The following is a 739-nucleotide window of genomic DNA, read 5'->3' on the forward strand; positions in this document are numbered from 1 at the left end:
AACTGAAAATCCCAGCTGGGAGACAATGCCTAACCGATCCTCTAGACACATTTGCCGTGCTGTAACTGCTGCTCTGCCTGCCTTTCTTCCCCATGAAGTTCTTCCATGCTGGGTCTGGGCCATCCTCTGACCCCAAAGCCTGGGCAGGGCCTGGCATACGGTAGAGGCTTAATGAATTTTGCTGAACGGATGGAGAAGGGCGCATAGATGGAGAGCGGATCAATGGCGATGGGGAAGAGGTGGAAGCAAAGGTAGCAGCTTCCTCGGCTCATTTCTATCCACCCAGCTGTCTTTCCGTTTTACTGCAATGGCTCGCAGACCCAGAGAACAGACGACAGAGCCCCATCCCCTCCCTCCCCCACAGCCCCGGCCCCCCTCCCTCTTTCTGACGGAGAGTCTGGACCGAAGGTTCTGTTGACGTAGGAAGGGGTGGAGAGTCTGGAGGAAGGGGAGGGGACAGCTGCGCACTGCTCTTCGCAGAGACGAAGGAGGCGCCCGCGGCTGCAGAGCTGCAGAGCGGGGGTCCCTGAGGTGTCCGAGCACCCGGGCGCGCAATTGGGCCAGAGGACAGCGCATCCTTTCGGCGCGGGCCAGCAGGGCCCTCGTGATCGGCAAGCTGGCTCCCCGGGTGGCCACCGGGACCCCCGAGCCCAATGGCGGGGGCGGCAGCAAAATCGACAGCACAGTCGAGATCACCCCCAGTCCTAGTGGAGTAAGTGCCCGCGCCCCGGGAAGCTCC

This window comes from Echinops telfairi, unplaced genomic scaffold (genome assembly GCF_000313985.2).
Source record: "Echinops telfairi isolate 266 unplaced genomic scaffold, ASM31398v2 ScPeMD7_18;HRSCAF=68, whole genome shotgun sequence".
In the NCBI taxonomy this organism is placed as follows: Eukaryota; Metazoa; Chordata; class Mammalia; order Afrosoricida; family Tenrecidae; genus Echinops; species Echinops telfairi.